Source organism: Henckelia pumila, chromosome 4 (genome assembly GCF_033568475.1).
Source record: "Henckelia pumila isolate YLH828 chromosome 4, ASM3356847v2, whole genome shotgun sequence".
NCBI classification, from domain to species: domain Eukaryota; kingdom Viridiplantae; phylum Streptophyta; class Magnoliopsida; order Lamiales; family Gesneriaceae; genus Henckelia; species Henckelia pumila.
This window is the reverse complement of record NC_133123.1, coordinates 61930369-61957895: the sequence shown is the minus strand read 5'-3', so window position 1 is coordinate 61957895 and position 27527 is coordinate 61930369. Positions and strand designations below refer to the sequence as shown.

Sequence of the window (27527 nt, the reverse complement as noted above, 5' to 3'; positions counted from 1 at the left end):
TTTATACTCGCACCACTTCAAGATTCTCTGAGGATATCTTCTTTACCATCTTCCTGCATTGGTTCCACTGTACTGACAGGTTTCTTCTTAGACTTGAAGGCAATATCACAAATCTAGTGGCACAATCCACCGATATGGTCTCGCCTACTTGGAAACAATGAGACCTCAGTTCTAAACATCTAATCTCGGATTATACCATAATTAAGCATACAAGATCCAAGATTAAAAGCAATAAAGAAAATTTTTTTTGAAATAGTGTCTCGCTCGATCGGTAGAATTCAACCGATTGAGCGAGCCAAAAGTTACAAACTTTCTGCCCGAATAAAATCCGGCACCGCTCGATCGGTAAGATTCAACCGATCGAGCGGGAACCCTTTTTCAAAAACAGAGAACAGCCACAAAGCCCACCGCTCGATCGGTCTAATCTTACCGATCGAGCGATTACAACACAGGGCAAGAAAAACAACAGAAAATCATGCCAACGCTAAGTTCATTGCATTCAATGCATAACAAGTTACATATTTCATGCAACGACAACCTTCAATCAATAATATTTGAATAATAGAAGCTATAAACAACAAGAAGTTTGAGTTCTAACATGTTTCAAATCATAAACTAGATTGACATGCTGATTTGACTTCTAAACCGAGTCCCACTTCTATCTCTCACTCTTGACTCTAACCAGGTCTTCACTGACTTGATCATGTCCCACCTGTTGCCAAGTACACATACAAAACAAAGCAATAAACGGATAACTCTGGTGAGAAAGATATTCCCAGTAAAAGCAACATAACAAGTAAAATAACAACAACATGTTTTCAAAACAACAACATATTCAATATCAATGTAAATGAAATGCATGTCTTTAAAATCGGGATATCAACTCTGATAAACAAGGGATTGCTGCTATGCTTTTGGGATCCCGAGGATGAGATCACGTAACAACTCACCGACTCTCCCAATCGAGGTGGTGCCATGTATCCCAATCCCCTAGACTTTGGTGCGACTATAAGGAGTATGCTGACACTAGGTGAACTTCTACAACCCAGGCCACTCGCAGTATAGCCCCCAAAACATCTAAATAAAAAGAGTCGTTCTGCCCGCTGAAATCAAAGGTTTGGCTCAAGATGAATGCATAAGAAAAACATAAAAACATTAATCCATATAACGAAAGCTCAATAAACAACAAAATATAAGTTCGACATGCTAGAACAAGTATTGATTCAAGTTTGTGATTTTAAGGGAAAACTCAAGAATCAACTGTCTCGAGTATGCTATCCCGCTAACATGATGATTTCTTGTACCTTTCGATACAAATAGCTCTAACTTTGGATAAGTTACAATAAAAAGTTATATCAGAAACTATACAACCTAACACAACAACGGCTCAAGGTAAACTCTTTACCGCTCTTCGTCCAACTCTTTGACGATCGACTGCTGCTAACTCTGGGCTTGACAAAATCCAAACGAATCTGTACGGAGGAAAAGAATGATCAACAACGACGAAAAAACCCAATGCCAAAGTTCTACAACTCAAAAAGGGTTAAAAATCTCAAAACTCAAACCGGCGGCATAACGGCTATGAACTGATTAAAACGGAAACATAGACAGCAGTATAATATCGATATCAACTCATATCAATGCTAATACAACAATAAAGGCTCAAACCCAAAAAATTTCAAAACTAAATTTTCGAAATAGGCTTCCAAAAATCATAACAATTCCGAGCGTCGCTCTATTTCAAAACCGACTGAGAATAAACAATAAGAACTCTGTCAAGAACAAGATAACCAAAACTCAATAGATTCTAACAACATCCAAAAATCAAAGTGTATCTGATCGAAGAACAACTTACGATATAATGAAGCTCTCGCTGCTGTGATCGCTAAACTGCCTTCAGAAATAAATTCCAACGGACGGATTGAGCTCGGGGAGAAATCTGAAAGCTTGAAATCTCAAATGAAACGTTAAAAATGGAGGGAGGCAGCCAAGGGAGGTGGTGGACGAGAAAAGAATGTCAACCCATGTATAAATATCTAATAAAGTCCAAATTTGCGTTTTAGACCCTAAAACTTCCAAAATTTGCAAAATAGACCCTGATCAAAATCAAGTCGGCTCTTGAACTCTGTAATCTCCGATTAACTCAATTTAGCTCAATTAAGATAATTTTGGGGCATTACAATTCTCCCCCTCTAATAAGAGATTTCGTCCTCGAAATCAATAAGAATAAATCACAAAAGATAGAATAAAGAACAAAAGACAGTAAGAAGAACTCACGTTATCCGAATAACTCAGGAAAACACTGTCTCATGTCAGATTCTGTCTCCCAAGTTGCTTCCTTGACACCGTGACGGCTCCACTTCACTTTCACCAAAGGAATCAACTTAGTTTTGAGCTGCTTCTCTTTTCGATCAAGGATCTGAATCGGTTGCTCAAAATATCTTAGAGTCTCATCAAGCTCGGCTTCGTCAGGCTGAAGAATATGAGAAGGATCTGGATGATACTTCCGCAACATAGAGACGTGAAAAACGTCGTGAATACCAGATAAAGACGGAGGAAGTGCAAGTCTGTAGGCAAGATCGCCTAATTTCTCGAGAATCTCGTACGGTGCGATGAATCTCGGAGATAACTTCCATCTCTTCCCAAATCTAACAGTGCCTCTGAAAGGAGAAATCTTAAGAAAAACTCGGTCTCCCTGCTCGAAACTCAGAGGTCTATGCTGTAAGAGTGGGTGCCCAGTGAGCCAACTGTGTGGCTATGGGCTTTGATGACTCTTTGTATAAACAATCTTTTGTTTAATATTATTTACACTTTTATGGCAATGACTTTATATTACTTCATATTGTTATATTGTGATATACTATTGTTGTTTTGATAAAGACCTTGAATATACTATAGTGTATGTAAGATGTGGTAGAACATGGAGATGTCTATCATGAAATACATCTTATAGTCACTGTATGTTCTAAAACCGTTCCTAGTCGATTGAGCCGTCCGATAATAAGGATAAGGATCGCTCGAGTTTGAGACTAGCATTTGCGATGCGGAGTACCACGTTTCATTGGTAGGGAACATGGAGATGTTCGAAGCATGCAAATGGATATTCATAGGATGAATAATCGAACTACCCTATCCGGACTTTCCAAGTGGTTATCACTTATCGAGTGGATTAAGTCCGCGGTTTTGGTTGTACACCATTAGTCCTTACGACTTGAAACATCATGGAGACTCTATATGCTAGTGCTGTGCTTTGACTCGTTTACCGACTCTATGGGGGTCATCAGGTGTCGAGATTGGGTACAGTTACGACACATATAGGAGTCAATGCATTGTTGTCAAGGATTCACCACATACTTGCGAGTGTGGATATCCTATGCGATCTGAGGAGATATTAGTGTGACAAATTTCTGGCCAGAGTACTTGATGTGATTTAAGAAATGGTTTCTTAGTAGCACATGCGATGTCACTAATTTGATCTTCAAGATGTATTGCATAGTTATCGAATCTTGAGCGACTCTCGATATACCAATGGTTGTTGATTCGATTGGGATATATGGATGAAGGGACCGTACTGTACGCTAACCAAAATCTACTGGTTCTTGTAGGCACTATCAGTGATACCTAGGGAATCATGGGGCGATGTTGCTAGGCGCTTTACCATGATTCGTTGGGCAAGTCGGAAAGTGTTGTTCCGAGTCACAAGGAGTTGTGAGCCCACGGCTAGCTGTATCCCTGAACCATTGAGGGTCACACAGTGTAATGGAGTTTTAATCCCCGTTGAGATAGTTAAATTTAAAGAGTTAAATTTAATGAACTAAGGAGTTGGACTTCTTAAATAAGAGTAAGGGAGTAGGATTTCCTAAAATGACATAGGGATGGACATTTTTGGAAATCACTGAATTCGGATTCAGGAAAATTTATTTTGACTTTAAAATGTGCAGAAATGGTTTCTGTGCACATTGGTGAAATCAGTTCATCAATCGGAGTCACGATGAATTTTATATTAATTTCTGAACGAGCGGACTTTGCTTGTCGGGCCCCAGCTTATGACTAATGGGCCCTAAGGTGTTAGTGGCCTGCATTATAAATAAGTTATTTCAGTACAGAAATTACACACAACAGGTCATAATTTTTGAGAGCAAAAAAATCGAAAACCCTAGCCTCTCAAAAGAAATTTCGGCCGACCCCTCCCCCTCTGCCCGAGAAAATTCCGGTCTGTGATTTTGAATCGCGGTCAGGAATAACGAATCAGATTCGTGTAATCTCTTCGCAGAAAACTTCTGATAGATTTTCTAGTGCAATCTATCAGAGGGATTAAACCTCTGTTCGTGGACCTGATTGAAGGAGTTCATCGGTTCCAGGGAGAGACAACAAGAGCAGATCAAATCTGTTGGTGTCCATTAATCTCGTTGCGAGATTTAAGGTAAAATTTAATAACTGTTATTTAAATTTTACACACACAATAATTTAATCGTTGAACGGTTGATACCCACACTATGGAATTGTTCCATAACAAAATTTTTAAACTTCCGCTGCACCGGGTATCAATCGTGATTGATCTGACCGCCAGAGTTTATCCAACTGTGGTATCAGAGCCAGGTTGCTCAGATCAAACGATTAAATTAATCAATTGTACAAAATTTTTGAGTCTCGGTTTTTGAAACAAAATAAATATTTTTAAATAAAAAAAAAAAATTTCGGGGCAAAACCCGGGCAGCGATTGGATCGCTACCCGGTGGGGCAGCAATTGTTGCTGCCCCGGGCGGCGCACGGCGCCGCCCAAGGCGGCGACCGTCGCCGCCCAGGGCGGCGCACGGCGCCGCCCAGGGCAGCGCTGGGCGCTGCGCAGGGCAGCGCTCGGCGCTGCCCAGGGGCGGCGCTCGGCGCCGCCCAGCGCAGCGCTGGGCGCTGCGCAGGCGGCGCTCGGCGCCGCCCAGGGCAGCGCACGGCGCCGCCCAGGGGCGGCGCCAGGCGCTGCCCTAAGGGGGCAGCCGGGCTGCCCCCGGCCCGCGCCCCGGGTGCGGGCCGGCCCGGGAGTGTCCCGGGCGGCCCGCGGGAAAAATTATATTTTTATTAATCTTAATATTTAAAATTTTATTTTTGGTCCGGTCAAAAATTGTTTTTGATTGGTTCACGAGATTTCGGATCGAATTGTTCGAGTCCGTAAATTTTAAAATTGATTTTGGATAAATTTGAATTTTTGGAAAATTTTAATATTTTATCCGTAAATTGAATTTTGAAATCAATTATTTTGGTACAATTGATGATAAGATATGATCTTATGATATATTAAGTAAAATATGATTTTATTTGTAAAATTGGATTTTATAGATAAAATATGATTTTATTTGATATAGAGATAAAATATGATTTTATATGTGAAATGAGATTTTATATATAAAATATGATTTTATCTTGTTTAAATTTGAATTGCCACAGCATGTTATCCAATAAATTAATTTTGAATTAAATGTTATTGGATAAGGATGATTGATTGCCATGACCAATTTTGTAGGTGTATGTTAGGAATTTACATTTTGTCTTTATTATTGTTGGTTTTATTAATGGGCCTGGTTTATGGCCCGATATGAATGTCATATGTAATAAAAGTGGGCTTGGTTTATAGCCCGTTCCCACCTCCTAAAAATGTATCCCCTACTTGTCATTGTTATTTATTGTAAATACATTAGATTTAGTGGGAGATCAAGATTTGAAGATGGTGGGCCCAGCAGACAATGAAGACTGAAGAAATGTAAATTGGAAGCATATGTAATAGGATTGCATTTGCATACTGCATATTACCTAGGATTGGACTAAGACCCGTGATTGGCAACCACGGGTCAATTAGAAATGGAATCGATCATCCTATATAATATGTGATATTATGATTGTATGCATGTTTAGACATAAATTGCGTGAATCCGGCAATGCATGCAATAAATTAAATATGATGAGACAAATATTTTTATAAATAAAATCCCTCATTTTAAATATGATTTAAAATTTATATCAAGATAAATAAAGGAAATTTAAATATTGTTTAAATGTTCCTACCTTCCATCAACGGTCAATGTATGTGATGCTACCCGCGGATACGGTCCGGCTCATATTATTGGGGGGCCCGTCCGTCGGAAAGCTGTACATTGGATCGACAAATGTTGTAAGTTGGGTGGAACTCCCATGGGATCGGCTCATATTATTGGGGGATCCACATGGCGACCGTCCATCACAACTTAATATTGATGGGTCATCTTGACATGTCACTTTAAACGGCGTCATATTATTGGGCCCTTATTGGACATGAGGTAAATACATGGGGGTTGCTTTGGAAGCAATTGGGCTCTACCTTTTGAGAATTATGGTTGGCTGATATTATTCGGGACCATAAGTTTGTCAATTGGACTCCATGTTCTCACTAAGGAAAAAGTTTCCCGTTTTCACTAGAGGGTGGTGAAATCGTTAAAATAGTGGGAGTGAGATTCATAAAATTAAATTCGCCTATTTTATGTCTTAGTAAATTGTTAAACAATCATTGATATATGTCTGTTTTCCTTTTCAGTATTTCATACAATGAATTCGCGAAATCCTTTATTCTCGATCCTCGAACAAAACAAGCTGACTGGCGCCAACTATACGGAATGGTTCCGGAAGTTGAAGATTGTCTTAACTTCGGAGAAAATGCTCTATGTGTTAGAGAAAGCACCTCCGAAGGAAGCACCAGCTGATGTTAGTCCGGAGGAATTGGCCAAGCTTGATGCATGGTGGGACCATGACATCAAGACCAAATGCTATATGCAAGCCTCGATGTCTGATGAACTCCAGAGGCGATTTGAGGACACGGTGAATGCTGCTGACATTCACGCGCAACTCAAGGAACTTTTTTGGGGCTCAGTCGAGGGCTGAAAGGTTCTCTACTGTTAAGGAGTTGATGACGTGCCGCATGCGTGAAGGGACTTCGGTCCGTGATCATGGGGTACGAGTGATTTGGCTCATACAGAAGTTAGCGACCCTTGATTTGGTGTTGGAGCATGAACTCAATGTGGACTTGCTGCTTCTATCTCTTCCTTCTTCATTTGATGGATTCGTGATAAATTTTTAATATGAACAAGATAGAGGCCACCCTTGAAGAGATGGTCAATATGCTCGTTACATATGAATCCACACTTAAGAAAGATAAGCCAGCTTTCTTGGTGGGCTCCTCATCTTCTGCTAAGAAGGGGCCAAGTATGAAGGGCAAGAAACGTTCTGCCCCACCCAAGAAAGTGGAACCCGAGAAGAAGCAAAAGACAAAGGCTTCAAACAATGGAAAATCCAAGGATGTTTGCCATTACTGCAAGAAGCCGGGTCATTGGAAGCGCAACTGCAAGGAGTATCTTGAGCAGTTAGGAACTGCAAAGGGTATGTTCTATATCGAAATAAACATGTCACTTAATACAACTTCTTGGGTATTGGATACCGGATGTGGATCTCACATTTGCAATGATTTGCAGGTGATAACAAGAAGTCGCAGGCTTAGAATGGGTGAGACCCAGCTGAGGCTCGGGAATGGTTCCAGAGTTGAAGCTACGGCCATTGGAGATGTTTGTTTGATTTTGCAGAATGGTTTTAAATTATTGTTGAGAGATGTTTTATTTGTGCCAGATTTAATTAAAAACATTATTTCTATTTCTATGCTTGATAGAGATGGTTATTCTTGTAATTTTGTGAATGGGATTTGCAATATTTACAAGAATGAATGTTTAATTGGAAATGGACAACTTGAAAACGATCTATACAATTTAAAACTAAAAGACGTTCCAGTGAATTGTATTGACAAACCGGCGACAACAAACAAAAGGAAAATCGATAGTCAAAACCCGGCAAACCTTTGGCACGCTAGACTAGGTCATATTTCCTCAAGGAGGATGAACAAGCTAGTGGGAGAGGGCATGTTTGATATGTCTGATATTAACTCTCTACCTACTTGTGAATCCTGCCTAAAAGGAAAAATGACTAAATCTCCTTTTAAGGGGAAACCTGAGCGTAGTCAAAATCTGTTGGATTTGATCCATACAGATGTTTGTGGACCATTTAGAGTTGGGACTCAATATGGCCACACCTACTTCATTACCTTTACTGACGATTATTCAAGGTATGGGTATTTATATTTAATGAAATATAAGTCTGAAGCATTTGAAAAGTTCAAAGAATTCAAGGCTGAAGTAGAAAACAAGCTAGGTAAAAGTATTAAAGCACTTCGATCGGATCGAGGTGGAGAATACTTAAGTACCGAGTTTTTGGACTATCTGAAAGAGAATGGGATTCTCTCTCAGTGGACTCCTCCTATGACACCACAGCTTAATGGTGTATCGGAGCGTCGTAATCGAACTTTGTTGGACATGGTTCGATCTATGATGAGCTTCACTGAGCTTCCACCTTCGTTTTGGGGCTATGCGCTTGAAACGGCGGTATTGTTGTTGAACAACGTCCACACTAAAGCAGTGGACAAAACACCATACGAGTTATGGAATGGCAAAGCTCCTAAGTATTCATACTTGAGGATTTGGGGATGTCCTGCTTACGTGAAGCGGATAGTGGGAGATAAGTTGGATAGTCGATCCAGCTTATGTTATTTTGTAGGGTATCCGAAGAATTCAATCGGATATTATTTCTATTATCCTGCTGAAACAAAGGTGTTTGTTTCTAGGAATGCCACCTTCTTGGAGAAGGAATTCTTATTGGATAAGAAAGGCGAGATGATGGAACTCGAAGAAGTTCGAGAAGAACCCGAAATACAAAATAACGATCCTACACCTCAGGAACCATTGCTGGACACGCCTGCACCTAGAAGATCCGAAAGGACTTCTAGACCTCCAGTTCGATATGGTCTTCTTCTTGAAGGGGATCAAGATGAACCCGACATTGGATGTGATCCAAGAAACTTCAAGGAAGCAATTTCTGATGCGGATTCGAATTTATGGCTTGAAGCTATGCAGTCAGAATTGGATTCGATGCATACAAACCAAGTTTGGTCTTTGGTAGATCCTCCCGATGGAATTGTTCCAATAGGGTGTAAATGGATCTACAAAAGAAAGCTTGGGCCTGATGGTAAGGTATTGACCTACAAGGCGCGATTGGTGGCGAAAGGTTATACTCAAAGGCAAGGAGTTGACTATGATGAAACCTTTTCACCAGTTGCTATGTTCAAGTCCATAAGAATCCTTATTGCCATAGCTGCATGGTATGACTATGAGATATGGCAAAAGGATGTGAAGACTGCTTTTCTTAATGGAGACATTAAGGAAGAAATCTATATGAAGCAGCCAGAGGGGTTCACATCCATGGGAAGCGAGCATAAGGTATGCAAGCTTCAGAGATCAATTTATGGTCTAAAACAAGCATCAAGAAGTTGGAACCAGAAATTTGATGAAACAATAAAAGATTTTGGTTTCATCAAGAACCCGGAGGAACCGTGCGTGTACAAGAAAGTAGTTAAGGATGCTGTGACATTCTTAGTACTTTATGTTGATGACATCCTACTCATTGGGAATGATGTAGGGATGTTGCAGTCAACAAAGATATGGTTATCAGGTAGATTTTCGATGAAGGATTTGGGAGAGGCATCCTACATTCTTGGGATACAGATCTATAGAGATAGGTCTAAGAGAATGATAGGACTCACTCAATCAACCTACATCGATACCATATTGAAACGGTTTTCAATGGATGGGTCCAAGAGAGGACATCTACCCATGTGTCATGGAGTTTCTCTATCCAAGTCTATGTGTCCCAAGACTGAAGCAGAGATAGAGAATATGACACATGTACCATATGCGTCAGCTATAGGTAGTATCATGTATGGGATGATATCTACCAGACCGGATGTAGCATTTGCTCTGAGTGTCACGAGCAGATATCAGTCTAATCCTGGTCAAATGCATTGGAAAGCCGTGAAGGACATTCTTAAGTACTTGCGAAGGACTAAGAATATGTTCATGGTTTATGGAGGACGAGAACTCAAACTGGAAGGCTATACCGACTCTAGCTTCCAAAGTGATGTGGATGACTCGAAGTCTACCTCTGGATTTGTGTTCATGCTCAATGGCGGTGCTGTCTCTTGGAAGAGTTCCAAGCAGGACACCACAGCGGATTCCACCACTGAGGCTGAATACATTGCAGCATCAGCTGCTGCTAAAGAGGCCGTTTGGATGAGGAATTTCGTCCAAGAGTTGGGCGTCATTCCTGAATTTGTTGGTCCAGTCCCGGTGTACTGCGACAACACGGGTGCCGTTGCTCAAGCAAAGGAACCAAGGTCTCATCAAAGGTCCAAACACGTACTGAGGAAATACCACATAATCCGGGAGATTGTGGAAAGAGGAGACATCATTGTCGAACGAGTGGCCTCTGCAGACAATATCGCTGATCCGCTTACTAAGCCCTTGCCAGGACCATTGTTTGACAAACATCGCGAAGCAATGGGTCTACGTAGTATGACTAGTTGGCTATAGGGCAAGTGGGAGATACTTGAGATCATGGTCCAACAATTTCTCTAATTCGGCCAACCTTTCGGCAGTTACATGCAAAATTGGACAAGTCTAAACAAGTTTGCCATCACTATTGTAAGAGTGGGTGCCCAGTGAGCCAACTGTGTGGCTATGGGCTTTGATGACTCTTTGTATAAACAATCTTTTGTTTAATATTATTTACACTTTTATGGCAATGACTTTATATTACTTCATATTGTTATATTGTGATATACTATTGTTGTTTTGATAAAGACCTTGAATATACTATAGTGTATGTAAGATGTGGTAGAACATGGAGATGTCTATCATGAAATACATCTTATAGTCACTGTATGTTCTAAAACCGTTCCTAGTCGATTGAGCCGTCCGATAATAAGGATAAGGATCGCTCGAGTTTGAGACTAGCATTTGCGATGCGGAGTACCACGTTTCATTGGTAGGGAACATGGAGATGTTCGAAGCATGCAAATGGATATTCATAGGATGAATAATCGAACTACCCTATCCGGACTTTCCAAGTGGTTATCACTTATCGAGTGGATTAAGTCCGCGGTTTTGGTTGTACACCATTAGTCCTTACGACTTGAAACATCATGGAGACTCTATATGCTAGTGCTGTGCTTTGACTCGTTTACCGACTCTATGGGGGTCATCAGGTGTCGAGATTGGGTACAGTTACGACACATATAGGAGTCAATGCATTGTTGTCAAGGATTCACCACATACTTGCGAGTGTGGATATCCTATGCGATCTGAGGAGATATTAGTGTGACAAATCTCTGGCCAGAGTACTTGATGTGATTTAAGAAATGGTTTCTTAGTAGCACATGCGATGTCACTAATTTGATCTTCAAGATGTATTGCATAGTTATCGAATCTTGAGCGACTCTCGATATACCAATGGTTGTTGATTCGATCGGGATATATGGATGAAGGGACCGTACTGTACGCTAACCAAAATCTACTGGTTCTTGTAGGCACTATCAGTGATACCTAGGGAATCATGGGGCGATGTTGCTAGGTGCTTTACCATGATTCGTTGGGCAAGTCGGAAAGTGTTGTTCCGAGTCACAAGGAGTTGTGAGCCCACGGCTAGCTGTATCCCTGAACCATTGAGGGTCACACAGTGTAATGGAGTTTTAATCCCCGTTGAGATAGTTAAATTTAAAGAGTTAAATTTAATGAACTAAGGAGTTGGACTTCTTAAATAAGAGTAAGGGAGTAGGATTTCCTAAAATGACATAGGGATGGACATTTTTGGAAATCACTGAATTCGGATTCAGGAAAATTTATTTTGACTTTAAAATGTGCAGAAATGGTTTCTGTGCACATTGGTGAAATCAGTTCATCAATCGGAGTCACGATGAATTTTATATTAATTTCTGAACGAGCGGACTTTGCTTGTCGGGCCCCAGCTTATGACTAATGGGCCCTAAGGTGTTAGTGGCCTGCATTATAAATAAGTTATTTCAGTACAGAAATTACACACAACAGGTCATAATTTTTGAGAGCAAAAAAATCGAAAACCCTAGCCTCTCAAAAGAAATTTCGGCCGACCCCTCCCCCTCTGCCCGAGAAAATTCCGGTCTGTGATTTTGAATCGCGGTCAGGAATAACGAATCAGATTCGTGTAATCTCTTCGCAGAAAACTTCTGATAGATTTTCTAGTGCAATCTATCAGAGGGATTAAACCTCTGTTCGTGGACCTGATTGAAGGAGTTCATCGGTTCCAGGGAGAGACAACAAGAGCAGATCAAATCTGTTGGTGTCCATTAATCTCGTTGCGAGATTTAAGGTAAAATTTAATAACTGTTATTTAAATTTTACACACACAATAATTTAATCGTTGAACGGTTGATACCCACACTATGGAATTGTTCCATAACAAAATTTTTAAACTTCCGCTGCACCGGGTATCAATCGTGATTGATCTGACCGCCAGAGTTTATCCAACATATGCCTGATATTCGCATACTTCACCTGTCTATCCTGAGCTGACTTCATATTCGTCTGAATGATCTTTACTTGCTCTGCCATATCTCGAAGCATATCTGGTCCCAAATCAGGTGACTTGGACAAATCATCCCAAAACAACGGAGATCAGAACTTCTTACCGTACAAAGCCTCAAAAGGCGCCATACCGATACTCGCTTGGAAACTATTGTTGTAAGAAAACTCGACAAGAGGTAAAGAATTCTGCCAACTAGTGCCAAAGTCTAGCACTACTACTCGAAGCATATCCTTTAACATCTGGATAGTCCGCTCTGACTGTTCGTCGGTCTGAGGATGATAAGTTGTACTTAGATGCAATCGAGTACCAAGTGCCTCCTAAAGACTGTGTCAAAAGTGCAAAGTGAATCTAGGGTCTCGATCTGAAACGATTGACTTCGGCATACCATGCAATCTCACAACGTTGCTAACATACAACTCAGCCATCTGTTCGTGATGATACATCATCCTGTACGGAATAAAGCAAGCAGACTTCGTCAATTTGTCAATCACTACCCAAATAGCATCGCATCTTCGAATAGATCGCGGTAGTTTCGTGACAAAATCCATAGAAATGTGATCCTACTTTCATTCAAGAATAGATAGACTGTGCAACAGACCACCCGGTCACTTGCTCTCTGCTTTCACTTGCTGACAGTTCAAACATTGAGATACAAATCTCGCAACATCGCTCTTCATTCTCTTCCACCAAAAATGATTCTTCAGATCGTTGTACATCTTATGACCTCCAGGATGAATACTGAACCAACTGCAATGTGCCTTTCGAAGAATACGCTGCCTCAACTCCAAAATACCAGGCACAATAATGCGGTTATTCACAAACAAAACATCATCTCTAACCTGGAATTCAGACTGATGCCCAGATCTTACTTTCTCTACTGAAATCTGAATTCTCGGATCAGACTTCTGTGCTTCTTTGATCGCAATAAACAACTCCGGCTTAGCTTGAATAACAAATACTCAGATAGTCTTCCTATCTGTTTCAAAATCCAAACCAGAAGTGCAACAATCATCGATCAACTGAGAAACACCGATAGTAGAAAGAGATAAAGAACAAAGCTTTCGGCTCAAGGCATCTGCAACTGCATTCGACTTTCTCGGGTAATACTTGATTTCACAGTCGAAATTCTTCAACAGATCTAACCGTCTTCTCTGTCTCATATTCAGCTCTGCTTGTGAGAACAAATACTCAAAGCTTTTATGATCAGAAAAGATCTCGAAAGACTCACCATACAGATAGTGACGCCAGACCTTCAAAGAAAAAAATGATCGCAGCAAGTTCAAGATCATGAACCGGATAACGAGTCTCGTGCGGCTTCAGCTGCCTCGATGCATACGCTATCACATGCTTATGCTGTATAAGAACACATCCTAAGCCTCGGTTAGAAGCATTGCAATACACGGTAAAACCTCCAGTACCTGATGGAATAAAAAGAATTGGAGCACTGGTCAGTCTCCTCTTCAGATCAACAAATCTAGCCTCACAATCTGCAGTCTAGATAAAAGGCGCATTCTTCTGTGTCAGCTGGGTAATAGGCTTGGCAATAGATGAGAATCCCTCGATGAATCGGCGATAATAACCAGCTAAACCCATAAAGCTTCGGATCTCAGGCACTGATGTCGGTCTAGGCCAATTCATAACCGCTTCAATCTTGCTGGGATTGACGGAAATCCCATCTCCGGAAATAATATGACCGAGAAAGACAACTCGATTCAACTAGAACTCACATTTAGACAACTTGGCAAACAACTGTTCAACTCGAAAAATATGCAAGTTGGTTCTCAAATGCTCTGCATGGTCAGTACGGTTCTTCGAGTGGATAAGAATATCATCGATGAAGATAATAAAAAACTCATCTAAATAGCGCTGAAATATACGGTTCATCAAACCCATAAAAATCGTTGGAGCGTTAGTCAAACCGAAAAGCATGACTATAAACTCAAAATGACCATACCTCATTTTGAATGCGGTCTTAGGAACATCTTCCTCACGCACTCTCAGCTGATGATAACCTAACCTCAGATCAATTTTTGAATAGACAGTAGAACCCTGCAACTGATCAAAAAGGTCATCTATTTGGGGTAAAGGATACCTGTTCTTTACTGTAGCCTGATTCAGTTGACGGTAATCAATACAGAGCCGCATAGAACCATCCTTTTTCCGAACAAACAGAATATAAGCACCCCAAGGAGACACACTAGGTCTGATGTATCCCTTGGCAATCAAATCCTCAAGTTGCTCCTTCAATTCTCTCAATTCGACCGGTGCCATACGATACGGAGCTTTGGAAATAGGTTGAGTACCTGTCACTAAATCGATGTTGAATTCGATCTCTCGAATAGACGGCAATCCAGGAATTTTTTCCGAAAACACATCAGCAAAATCTTTAACCACGGGTATATCAACCAATTCAGGGCTAGATTTCAGTACATCAACTGCATAAACCAAAAATCCCTCTGCACGTCTCTGTAACAAACGAGACATAGATAACACTGAAATCAAAGGAATTCTAGATCGAGAACCCTTACCAAAGAATTTCCACTCGTCTTCCATTTCAGGTCTGAATCTGACAACCTTCTGAAAACAATCGATGGTTTCCCTGTGCTTGGTTAAAGCATCTATACCAACAATATAGTCAAAATCTGACAGCCCAAGTACAATACAGTCGAACTCTAACAAATTTCCCTCAAACCAAATTTCACAGTTCCTGACTAATCTGACAGAAACAATTTCTCCACCCAAAGGTGAAGTAACAGCTACTACAGTAGGCAAAAACTCAGTAGGCAAAGCATGCATCAACACAAACTTTTCAGAGATAAAGGAATGAGAAGCACCTGTATCTATCAAAACATGAGAAGAATAACCTAAAATCGAATAGTTACCTGCTATAACATCTTCAGGTGGTGCCTAAGCCTGATCCTCTGTCAGAGCAAAGACTCGTGCATGCTGTCTCGGAGGCTGGTTTGCATTTGGGTTACCTCCTTGTCTGTTCTGCTGCTGAGGCTGGAAGGAGTGAACCGTAGAAGTCTGCCTCTCAGGCTGAGCTGCAGGTCTTGAAGAACTCCCACTCTGAGCTCGATCTCTACCTCCCTGAGGGCACACCTTAACAAACTGTCCCGGTTGCTAACAGATATTGCAGTTCCCAAATACTCCTACACACTGATCTTGGGCGTGTCTACCCCCACACTTGTTACAGAACGAAGATGAAAATCTAGAACTCTGTCCTGAACCAAACTGCTTGGAGCCACTGGAACTAGAAGAGATGTTCCTGGCTTCTTGAACTGTTTCCTTTTGGCTTTGAAGTGATCCTTTCTGTTACCACCACTGCTTCCTCCTTCGTACCTCTGGGGTTGGTTCTGATACTGTGGTTGCTGATTCTGTTGCTGAGATGGTAGATTCTGAGACTGTCTCGGCTGCTGAGGTACGAACGAAGCTCCTCTTTGTCTCCACAAACCTGCTTCAGCTCCCTTTGTGTGATATATGGCATCCGCAAAGTTATCAGGCCTAGCAGTGTTTACCAACGTGAAGATGTCGGGGTTTAAGCCGTTGATGAACTGATCGGCTTTTGCTTCTTCATTGTCGGCAATGTGTGGTGCAAATCTCAGCAAGCTATCAAACTTGGCTACATACTCCTCGATGTTCAAGTTTTCTTGTTTCAGATTGGCAAACTCGGCTCCCTTATCCTTTTGGTACGAAATAGGGAAAAACCGCTTATAAAACTCAGATTTGAAAAGAGTCCAATTAACAATTGTACCTCGATTCTCCAAGGATCTCTTCGTCATGATCCACCAGTTCTTAGCAACACCCCGAAGCTAATGAATGACTAACCTATTTCGGCGGTCGTCAGAGTAATCAAGGGAATCAAAAAACTGATCAATGTCATTCAACCAACTCTCACCGTCAACAGGATTATTTGTACCTAGCAACAAAGGCGGATTAAACGAATTAAACCTCTTCAGCAAGGTTTCCATAGGTTTCACTGTGGCATCCATCTGAACAGTTTTTGTACTAGCTTGCTCATTCGGAGGAGTAACTGGCGGTGGGTTTCTATTAATAACTCGACGAGAACCCATCTGATAATCAAATGTTAGGACACAAGATATCTCAATCGCTACAACTCGGTGCCCTTTCAACCTCTCAGAATATCGGATACCAGTCGATAACAAAAATAGTTATATCTCAAGTAGTTCATGCTTTATAAATTAAATCACATAATCATGTAATTCAAATAATTCTCAAATAATAAAGCATGCTCGCATGGAATTAAATAAACAATTAAATAACTCAAACACATGCGAAGAGCCAATACATGCGGACTCGAACTACCCCGCTCACTCTAGTTCAACCAAGAATCTTATCTCTCTGATACCACTTAATGTGAGACCTCGGTTCTAAAAATATAATCTCGGATTAAACCATAATTAAGAATACAAGATACAAGATTAAAAACAATAAAGAAATTTTTTTTTGAAATAGTGACTCGCTCGATCGGTAGAATTCAACCGATCGAGAGAGCCAAAAGTTACAAACTTTCTGCCTGAATAAAATCCAGCACCGCTCGATCGGTAAGATTCAACAGATCGAGCAGGCACCCTTATTCAAAAACAGAGAACATCCATAAAGCCCACCGCTCGATCGGTCTAATCTTACCGATCGAGAGATGACAGCACAGGACAAGAAAAACAGCAGAAAATCATGCCAACGCTCAAGTCCATTACATTCAATGCATAACAAGGTACATATTACATGCAACTACAACCTTCAATCCATAATATTTGAATAATATAAGCTACAAAGAACAACAAGTTTGAGTTCTAACATGCTTCAAATCATAAACTAGATTGGCATGCTGATTTGACTTCTAAACCGAGTCTCACTTCTATCTCTCACTCTTGACGCTAACTAGGTCTTCGCTGACTTGATCCTGTCCCACCTGTTGCCAAGTACACATACAAAACAAAGCAAAAGCCGGATAACTCCGGTGAGAAAGATATTCCAAGTAAAAGCAACATAACAAGTGAAATAACAACAACATGCTTTCAAGACAACAACATATTCAATATAAATGTAAATGAAATGCATGTCTTTAAAATCGGGATATCAACTCTGATAAACAAGGAATTGGTGCTATGCTTTTGGGATCCCAAGGATAAGATCACGTAACAACTCACCGACTCTCCCAATCGAGGTGGTGCCACATATCCCAATCCCCTAGACTTGGTGCGACTATAAGGAGTATGCTGACACTAAGTGAACTTCTACAACCCAGGCCACTCGCAGTATAGCCCCCAAAACATCTAAATAAAAAGGGTCATTCTGCCCGCTGAAATCAAAGGTTTGGCTCAAGATGAATGCATAAGGAAAACATAAAACATTAAGTCATATAACAAAAACTCAATCAACAACAAAATACAAGTTCCACATGCTAGAACAAGTATTGATTCAAGTATGTGATTTTAAGGGAAAACTCAAGAACCAACTGTCTCGAGTATGCTATCCCGCTAACACGATGACTGCTTGTATCTTTTGATACGAATAGCTCCAACTTTGGATAAGTTACAATAAAAGGTTATATCAGAAACTATACAACCTAACACAACAACGGCTCAAGGTAAACTCTTTACCGCTCTTCGTCCAACTCTTTGACGATCGACTGCTGCTAACTCTGGGCTCGACAAACTCCAAACGAATCTGTACGGAGGCAAAGAATGATCAACAATGACGAACAAACCCAATGCCAAAGTTCTACAACTCAAAAATGGTTCAAAATCCCAAAACTCAAACCGACGGCATAACGGCTATGAAATGATCAAAACGGAAATACAGACAACAGTATAATATCGATATCAAATCATATCAATGCTAATACAACAATTAAGGTTCAAACCCAACAAATATCAAAACTAAATTTTCGAAATAGGCTTTCAAAAATCATAACAATTCCGAACGTCGCTCTATTTCAAAACCGACAGAGAATAAACGATAAGAACTCTGTCAAGAACAACATAACCGAAACTCAATTGATTCTAACAACATCCGAAAATCAAAGTGTATCTGATCGAAGAAAAACTTACGATAAAATGAAGCTCTCGCTGCTGTGATCGCTAAACTGCCTTCAGAAATAAATTCCAACGGACGGATCGAGCTCGAGGAGAAATATGAAAGCTTGAAATCTCAAATGAGGCGTTAACAATGGAGGGAGGCGGCCAAGGGAGGTGGTGGAGGAGAAAATAATGTCAACCCTTGTATAAATATCTAATAAAGTCCAAATTTACGTTTTAGTCGCTGAAATTTCCAAAATTTGCAAAATAGACCCTGATCAAAATCAAGTCGGCTCTTGAACTCTGTAATCTCCGATTAACTCAAATAAGCTCAATTAAGATAATTTTGGGGCGTTAAAGAAAATAACATGTTCCTTGGTATTTAGTTCTTCCTCAGATAGCAAGTCATCATCATCAAACTCCTTATCCTTAGTTGCCTTTCTGGAAAACTTTCTCTTGCTTGGAATTGAAGATTCCTCAGCAGCTCTACGTGTCATTGCTCTCTCTCTCTAAAGTCTTCTCTTTTGAGCTCTTGTGAGCGATAAAGAAAACTTCTTGTGACGCACCAAATTCCACTGTACATCTGGTTGCACATTTTGAGGAATCACGAATCTGGGTTTATTTATCCTTGTGATCTGGATTTTTTGACCATGGTTCATCTGTCTGTAATATGGCGCAGGTACTAGAGGTAACATTTTTTTTCCTCGAGGCACTTTTTTATTGCCCTCAGAGTGTTCTTTCCATGGACCCTCGAAATGTTTCCTTAGCCCATGGTCCATGATTCTTTCTGTATATGCATGGGTCTTATTTCCTTTTCTCTGGGCATATTGGGTGATCCTGTCACTGTATTTCTCTTCTGTGATCTCGGACATCATGTTCCTAGGAACCGGCCAATATCTTTTTATCATTTTCTTGGGACCTATTGTTGAGTTTCATCGATGTTCCCTCCTCTGATTAAATATACTCCGTAGATCTGAAGTAATGATATTTACTTTTGCAATAGGATGAAAATGATCCTCGTCAATCAGCATAATTTTTTTTATCGGGGAACTTCAGTACCCCCTTGTTGATTCTATCTTGGATGATGTTTTTAAATGCCCAACAATAATTGGTAGCATGATTGAAATAATTGTGATACTTATATTACTATTTTCCTTTTAACTTCTCCTTTTTTGGCTCTTGGTGATTTGAAGAAAATGTGATGAACTTCTCTTTGACAAGGAAATCAAAGATCTCTTATGTATTCGACACATCAAAAGTGAACTAAATGTTGCTCTGACCTTGCATCATTGATGAACTTAGTTTCACCGGTTCACCAGTTTTGCGCTTCAAAGATGGGTGATGAAACTTAAAATTTGTAATTATTTATATGTTAAAAAGTGTGTTTTAAAATTAAAGTTTAATTAAAATTATGAAGTTGTATTATTTTAGTGTTATGTGTTTATATTTAAATGGTTTACTAAAATGTTGTATTTTACGGTTTGCGCGAGTTTGGTAAAAATAAAATTACTCAAGCTACAAAGGTCATAATGGAGTAATCTTAAATCCTGTAGAATCACAAAAGAGGCATCTTCAACTTTGTAGAAGACAAGAAATTCCAAAAACTTCATTAAAATGATCAAAATAATCAAACATCGAAATGGAGACAAATTTACTTTTACTATGACCAGCTTGGAGTAAAAATATCATACGTATTTCATATTTTATCCAAAAGGGGTGAATGAGTTGTCAAAACACATCTACAGACAAAGGGCTACGTGTTATATGTTTTGTGCAGAAGCCAAATCGGAAGTCTAAGGCATCAAACATGCCAATTAATGTTGGGTCAATGTATTGACATTCAAGGAGACAAGCACCCACCAACTTTACTATTCCACATTTAATGAGTCTTGGACCCTTGCTCTCATTTGGCCTATAAATAGATGTATTGTATAAGCTTTGTAGTGTGCAAGAGTGTAGAGAAATTCCTCATTTGTAAAATAAATATTGTGTGTGTGAGAATAAAAGTTTGAGTGTGCAAGTTTCTCAAGTTCAAGTATGAAATTTCTTTTATCCTTATTCTTGAGTTTCATGTTCATGGCAAGCTAAATCTTTTTATGTCAAGGTGAAAAGGTTTCATTGTTGGTCAAGTAAGATTTTTTATATTTTGTAAATTCTTTCTTTTTCTATTTTTTATTTTGTTTTACTAATTGATCTTTATTTGTAGGTATAATTTGGATGATTGATTGTTATCTATTTACATCAAATACTTGGTACCTTGAATGTGGTTACCTTGATTTGTTGTCTAATATGATACAATAAATACTACAATAATTATATACTATAAATATATGCATCAATTTTTAATAAAGTCATATATATTATTTAGACAATAGCGTGGCTCTGCCGGTTGTTCTAAATAATATATTGTGATTTGATCTAACATTTACTTTCTCGCAACTAACATTTACTTTCCGCAACTAACATTTACTTTCCGCAATTAACATTTACTTTCTGCAACTAACATTTAACATTTACATTTCCGCAATTAACATTTACTTTATCGCATCTAACATAAAAAGTCATATATTTTATTTAGACGATAGCGTGGCTCTGCCGGTTGTTCTAAATAAAATATGGTGATTTGATCTAACATTTAATTTTATGTCAATTTATATTTATGCACTTATATATATATTATGTGTACCATATATTAATTATCGGTTAATCTGATATTAATATAGTGAGAACTATATTATATGATATATTTGTATAAATATTTAATTGTTCTTTTATGTTTATTCTTATTTTAGTTTATTTTATTTATTTTTGTTAAGCAATCTTAAATAAACAAACAATGAACCTTTGAAGCCTTGACAATTTTATAATTTGTGTATTTGAAGTTTAATAATAATATTTTCATCTATAATATATCATTGCTAAAATTAAACTTACAACATCCTCTCCGTGGATCGATCTCGTACTCACGAGTATATTACTTGCAGACAACCTACACTTGGGTGAATTACAATTTAAGTTGTAGCAAGTTTTTGGCGTGGTTGCCGGGGAGGTATAAATTAAGTTTAATTTTGTTATTATGTAAATAGTATGTTGTTTTTAATTGTATGATTGTTTGGAGTCGTAAACAAAGTGGTAGACTTGTTCGAGTATCTGAAAATATTTTAAACATGGAGGATAATTCTAATAATCAAGATGATAATAATGATAATAATAATAATAATAATAATAATGATAATGATAATAATAATAATAATAATAATAATAATAATAATAATAATAATAATAATAATAATAATAATAATAATAATAATAATAATAATAATAATAATAATAATAATAATAATAATAATAATAATAATAATAATCAAGAACATGAACAACCAAGAACACTTAGGCACCATATGAATCCAATAAGAACTAGTACACCATCTTGTTTAGTTTTTCCTCCTGATGCGTCTAATTTCAATTTTAAGCCACAAATCATTCAACTTTTACCAAATTTTCATGGTCTAGATTCTGAAAATCCATATTTGCATTTAAGAGAATTTGAGGAGGTTTGCAACACTTATAATGATCAAAATTGTAGCATGGATATTGTTCGATTAAAGCTTTTCCCTTTTTCTTTAAAAGATAAAGCTAAAACATGGTTGCAAAATTTGAGATCAAGTTCAATAAGATCATGGGAAGAAATGCAACAACAATTTCTAAAAAAGTTTTTCCCTTCCCATAGAACAAACTCTTTTAAAAGACAAATTACAACTTTTTCTCAAAAACAAGGGGAAACATTTTATCAATGTTGGGATAGATATAAAGAGTTACTTAATACATGCCCACATCATGGTTTTGGAATATGGAGGAAAGTTTCTCACTTTTATGAAGGTTTAATACCTAAAGATAGGCAAATGATAGAATTCATGTGTAATGGAACTTTTGAAGATAAAAACCCAAATGAAGCTATGGAATATTTGGAGTCATTAGCAGAAAATGCTCAAAATTGGGATAATATAGGCTCAATTGAACCACCAAGTAAAACCAATAATTCAACAAATGGGGGTGGTATTTATCATCTTAAAGATGATGTAGATGTTCAAGCTAAACTTGCATCTTTAGCAAGAAAAATCGAGTCATTAGAAATGAAAAAGAGTGATCAATTAAAAAGTGTTCAAAAAATTGTTTGTCATATATGTGACACACATGATCATCTTACAAAAAAATGTCCTACTTTGCCTTCATTTAAAGAATGCCTCCATGAACAAGCCAATTATGTTAACAATTTTAAAAAACCAACATTAGATCCTTTTTCACAAACATATAATCCTGGTTGGAGAAATCATCCTAATTTTAGTTGGAGGAATGATAATAATGCACAACCTTCACAACAACCTTTTCAAAATAACCAAAATCATCAAGGTTATGCTCCTTATATCCCACCTCCAAGAAAACATTTTGAAGATGAAATTCATGCATACATTCAAAAACAAGAGTCTATCAATATTCAAAACATTCAATCTATGAATGATTTGAAAGAAACTATTGTAAAATTTGCATCGTCACTTAATATTCATGAAAAAGGAAAATTTCCATCTCAACCACAACCTAATCCTAAAAATCAAAATCAATAAAAATTTGATCAAGTAAAATTTGTTATTACTCTTAGAAGTGGTAAAATAGTTAATGATCCATATAGTGATGAAAACAAAGATCAGTCAAACTCAAAGAGTAAGGATGAAAATCTTGATATTTTCGAGAAAGATGATACTTTGAGTCCTAAGATTAAGAAAGTTGATGATAAATTATCTGAAATAATATGTGAGTCAAATAAACATGTTTCTTTCCCTCATGCATTAGTTAATAATAAAAAACAAAAAAATGATTCTGATATTTATGAAGTTTTTAAACAAGTAAAAATAAATATTCCATTATTAGACGCTATTAAACAAGTGCCTTCTTATGTAAAGTTTTTAAAAGATTTATGTACTGTGAAAAGACAATTGCATGTAAAGAAGAAAGCATTCTTAACTGAACAAGTAAGTTCTATTATTCAAAATAATTCTACTTTATAAAGATCCAGGTTGTCCAACAATTTCATGCATTATTGGAAAAAATAAAATTAAAAAAGCTTTGTTAGATTTGGGAGCAAGTGTGAATTTAATTCCTTATTCAGTTTATGAAAAACTTAAGTTGGGAGATTTAAAACCTACATCTGTCACTCTTTTACTAGCCGATAGGTCAATCAAAATACCTAGAGGTATCGTAAAAGATGTGTTAGTTCAAGTCGATAAATTCATATATCCTGTGGATTTTATTGTCTTGGATACACAACCAATAAAAGTGCATAATGAAATTCCAGTAATATTGGGACGTCCATTTCTAGCAACTTCAAATGCTTTAATTAATTGTCGAAATGGAATAATGAAATTATCTTTTGGAAATATGACTTTAGAACTTAATGTGTTCAACTTATGTAAACAACCAATTATTAATGAAGATGAAGATGATAATGCAATAGAAACAATTGTGGAAGAAAATATACACCAAGAAAACTTAAATCAACAATCTGAAGTTTATTTAGTGGAAAGTGTTTTTAAATCAAAGTTATTTGAAGAAATTAATGAACTTGATGAAGTAAAAGAAGATGATCATCCAAAACTTGAATTAAAACCTTTTCCAAAAGAACTAAAATATGCTTTTCTTGGTGAAAATCAAACATATCCTATTGTAATATCTTCTACCCTCTTACCAAAACAAGAAGAAGATTTAATAATATTACTTAAAAAGCATAAAAATGCAATTGGATGGACTTTGCAAGATATAAAAGGTATAAATCCTTTAATCTGTACGCATAGAATTCATTGGAAGAAAATGCTAAAACATATCAACAACCTCAAAGAAGATTAAATTCACACATGAAAGATGTTGTTAAAACTAAAGTGTTAAAATTATTAGATGTTGGAATTATTTATCCAATCTCGGATAGTAAATGGGTAAGTCCAACACAAGTAGTACCAAAAAAATCAGGCATCACTATTATACAAAATGAAAAGGGAGAATTATTACAAGCTAGGATTCCATCTAGTTGGCGTATGTGCATTGATTATAGAAAATTAAATGATGCAACTAGAAAAGATCAATTTTCGTTACGATTTTTAGATCAAATTTTAGAGAAAGTGGCAGGTAATCCTTTTTATTATTTTCTTGATGGGTATTCGGGGTATTATCAAATACCAATATCATTAGAAGATCAAGAAAAAACTACTTTCACTTGTCCTTTTGGAACTTTTGCATTTAAAAGAATTCCATTTGGTTTATGTAATGCTCCGGCAACTTTTCAAAGATGCATGCTAAGTATTTTTAGTGACATGATTGAAGAATTTGTGGAAGTTTTTATGAATGATATAACTGTTTTTGGAAACTCATTTGAAAACTGTCTTAAAAATTTGGAAGAAGTTTTAAAAAGATGTGAAGAAAAAAATCTTGTTTTAAATTGGGAAAATGTCACTACATGGTTAAATCCGGAATTGTGTTAGGGCATGTCATATTTGAAAAAAGAATTGAAGTTGATAAAGCTAAGGTTGATGTTATTGCTAATTTACCATCACCAAACATGATCAAAGAAATTCGATCATTTTTGGGACATGCGGGATTTTATAGAAGATTCATAAAAAAATTTAACATAATATCGAAACCAATTTCAAATCTTTTAACAAAAGATGCACAGTTTGAATGGACTCAAGAATGTGAAACTGCTTTTAAAAAGATAATTAATCTTTTAACTACATCACCTATTTTACAACCTCCTGATTGGTCTTTACCATTTAAATTAATGTGTGATGCAAGTGATTATGCTGTAGGAGCCGTGTTAGGACGAAGAAAAGAAGGTAAACCTCATGTGATCTACTATGCTAGTAGAACCTTAAATAGTGCTCAAATCAATTATTCAACAACTGAAAAAGAATTACTTTCAGTAGTGTTTGCATTAGATAAATTTTGATCCTATTTAATTGGTTCTACTACTATTGTTTATACTGATCATTCTGCCATAAAATATTTATCAAATAAACAAGATGCTAAGCCGAGATTAATAAGATGGATTTTGTTGTTACAAGAATTTGATCTTGTAATAAAAGATAAAAAAGGAAAATAAAATGTAGTAGCCGATCATTTATCAAGAATAATTTTTGAATCGTCTCAAAATGAAATACCAATAAATAAAAATTTTCCGGATGATCAACTATTCTATGCTACTACTATGCCTTGGTTTGCTAATATTATAAATTTTCTTGTGACAAATAAAATGCCTTCTCATTGGAATTCACAAGATAAAAATAAATTCTTGAAAGAGGTCAAAAAATTTTATTGGGATGATCCTTATTTGTTTAAGTATTGTCCTGATCAAATTTTTCGACGTTGCATACCCGACAATGAGGTAAGTAGTGTCATTAAATTTTGTCATTCTGAGGCATGTGGAGGTCATTTTTCGTCAAAGAAAACAGCTGCAAAAATCTTTCAATGTGGATTTTATTAGCCTTTTTTATTCAAAGATACGCATTCATTTTGCAAATCTTGTGAAAATTGTCACAAAATGGGTTCAATTTCAAAACGAAACATGATGCCTTTAAATCCAATCATGATTATTGAAATATTTGACAGTTGGGGAATAGATTTTATGGGTCCATTCCCATTATCTCTTGGATTTACTTATATTTTAGTAGCTGTCGATTATGTCTCAAAATGGATTGAAGCGATTGCATGTAGAACTAATGATCATAAAGTTGTGATAAAATTTTTGAAAAAAAATATTTTTAGTCAATTTGGAATATCTAGAGCTATAATCAGTGATGGGGGAAGTCATTTTATAAATAAATCATTTTCTTCGTTGTTAAGAAAATACGGTATTACACATAAAGTTTCTACTCCATATCACCCTCAAACGAATGGTCAGGTTGAACTTGCAAATAAAGAAATAAAACAAATTTTGGAAAAAATTGTTAATCCAAATCGAAAACATTGGTCTTTAAGATTAAGTGATGCATTATGGGCATATAGAACTGCATTTAAAACATCATTGGGGATGTCACCATATAGATTAGTTTTTGGTAAGCATTGTCATCTACCTGTTGAAATTGAACATAAAGCTTATTGGGCTATTAAAGCATTTAATACTAATTTAGATGATGCATCTAAATTAAGAAAATTGCAACTAAATGAACTAGAAGAATTAAGAAATGATGCATATGAAAATGCAAAAATTTATAAAGATAAAACAAAAGTCTTTCATGATAAAAATATTATGAGAAAACCGTTTGAAATTGGACAAAAAGTTTTACTTTATAATTCTCGCTTGCATTTGTTTCCAGGAAAACTTAGATCACGATGGATAGGTCCATATGTTGTAAAAAATGTTTATCCTCATGGTGCTGTTGATGTTGAAAATCCTAAAAATAATAATGTGTTTAAAGTTAATGGACAAAGACTTAAACCATTTTTAAAAAATGAAATTCTTAATGATGAGTTTATGCCTTTATATGATCCAAATTAATTGTTACTTATTTTTTCATTTTATTTTTGCAGAATTGAGTTCAATTCCCGGTTAAGTGGCGGATAACGGTACTCCGTGACTTCTTTTAGTCGGTTTTATTTCAATTTCCCAAAATAATTGAAAAAAAAATATTCTTTATTTTCAAAATGGATGAAGCTATCAAAGAACATGGTAAATATTTTCCATCTGTTTCTAAAAAAGTTCTGAGAATGATTTATGAAGGTAGATGTGAAAGATTGAGAATGCTTATGCAAAAAGGAATTCCGGAGGATATTCGTCTTATAATTGAAGCCGGCCAAAGTTTGATTGGGTGGTGAAGTTCCAAAATTCTTACTTGTTCCAAATATGTCTGGACTAGGAAAAAGCACCTATGCGAATAAAAGGAGGGCCAAGAGGTTAGATGTTTGTCATAAATGTGCCAGATGGACTTG

At 37.1% G+C, this 27527-nt stretch overlaps 1 non-coding gene across 1 annotated transcript; it reads right to left on the bottom strand.

The window, feature by feature from the left end:
* Positions 1 to 22290: 22290 nt before the first annotated feature.
* Positions 22291 to 22401, bottom strand: LOC140870024 (small nucleolar RNA R71). The gene has a single exon (XR_012147009.1). It is a non-coding gene; the product is annotated as a small nucleolar RNA R71 (small nucleolar RNA).
* Positions 22402 to 27527: the final 5126 nt, after the last annotated feature.